Below are 1,784 nucleotides of genomic sequence, written 5' to 3'. Positions count from 1 at the left end.
CCCTGCGGCTGCGGCTCCCTCCCGGCCCCTGGGCCTCGGCTCGTCGCGTTTGCTTCGCTGCTTCCTCGGGACAGCCGTCTCTCCTTCCATAAAGCCTTTCCTTTGGCGTTCCAAAATCCCCTGCCACCTGCTCCGTGCTCTGCCGTCCCCTCCTTCCCGCAGCCTCCTCGCTTCTGCTTCACAGAATTACAGGATCGATTAGGTTGGAAAAGACCTCAGAGATCATCAAGTTTAACTTCTGCCTGAACACTACCACCATGTTAACCAGACCATGGCATTAAGTACCACATCCAGTCTTTCCTGAAACACCCCCAGGGTCAGTGATTCCACCACCTGTCTGGGCAGCCCATTCCAATGTCTAATCACCCCTTCTGTGAAGGAATTCTTTTTGATGTCCAAACTAAACCTCCCCTGGCGTATCTTATATCATCTTGTCCTCTCCCTAGATACATGTGAGAAGAAGCTGACCCTCATCTGGCTTACAACCTCCTTTCAGGTGGTTGTGGAGAGTGATAAAGGTCCCCCCGACCCTCATTTTCTCCATGACAAACACCTACAGCTCCCTCAGCCACTCCTCAATAGGACACGTGCTCCAGACCCTCCACCAGCTCTGTTGTGTTCCTCTGGACACACGTCAATATCCTTCTTGGTGCGGGGGACCCAGAACTGAACATGGCTCTCAAGGTGAGGCCGCACCGGTGCTGAGTACAGGGTGATAATCGCTGATCCTGCTGGCCACACTATTTCTGATACAAAAATAACGTGAACACACCTGTAACAACATTCACATACACGTAACTTGATCGACCCAGGTTTTTTGAGCTGAACCAAACCAAAGTGGCTGAGCTCCGCTTTACATCTTTCCTCTACTTATTTTAACCAGAGAGGTCTCTCAGGTCTATCTTTGAAACATAAAGTGATATACCAAGCAAGAGAGCTGTGTTTGGCTCTGGGTCTCTGTAGGGTGAGAAGAGTTTACAAACTCCACCTGATTTGTCATGGCAGTGTTCACTTCTGCTCTTCTCCATAAACCCTCTCTGCTCCTGACATATTATGTAGCCCATAATCTGCCACCCAGTGACTCTCTGACTGTTGCTTCAACACCTTCATTTACAGAGGAGATTGTTCCTGCACTGTGTCGGCACTAAACCAGACAATGGCTCCTTGCTAAGCCAGGCCGCATTGCTCACTCCACAGATGGGAGAAGTTACTCATCCATCAAGTTTAAGCCAGGCCAAGAAGAAATTAAATCAGAGCTTGAGTGGAGGTAGGATCACCACGTGACTGGTTTCTAACCAGCCTGGCTTGTTTTTACCTCATTTACTGGCTTCTGGTGATGCTGAATCATTTTATGTACCTTAGCACTGACATGTGATGAATGGCTTGGAGATACTGTACATGCACATCCAGTTGTTCCTGGAGCTGGATTCTTTGGCAGGAGGCAAGACAGACTAGGAATAACTGAAACTAAGCCACTGTCTTTTCTCTGTGTGGCAGTATCCACTTTGTGCTTGACAAGCTTCAGCATTGATTTGCTACAATTTTTTGACAGTGCCAACCACAAGGAAATAGGAAGGGGAAGAAAGAATAATAGTATGCAGAAAAAAACACAGCTGGCAGTCTAAGAGCACTAATGGTACAAGTGAGAGAAATAATCAGGTACAAAGTAGCTATGGATTTATGGCCAGCTGTATGCTTAAGATATACCTGATTTTTTAGCTTGGTTGTTTGGTTTTTTTAAATACTGAAGCTAGTCCTGTCAGAGGTAAACCCAAGATTTTTTT

At 47.1% G+C, this 1,784-nt stretch overlaps 1 long non-coding RNA gene across 1 annotated transcript in view; it reads right to left on the bottom strand.

Moving 5' to 3' along the window:
• The window catches only part of LOC115949541, a 9,751-nt gene that overhangs the window by 1,128 nt on the left and 6,839 nt on the right, over positions 1 to 1,784 (bottom strand). The gene's annotated exons all lie outside the window — the stretch shown is intronic.

This window comes from Geospiza fortis, unplaced genomic scaffold, assembly GCF_000277835.1.
Source record: "Geospiza fortis unplaced genomic scaffold, GeoFor_1.0 scaffold53, whole genome shotgun sequence".
NCBI lineage: Eukaryota > Metazoa > Chordata > Aves > Passeriformes > Thraupidae > Geospiza > Geospiza fortis.
This window is presented reverse-complemented; position numbering and strand designations above follow the sequence as displayed.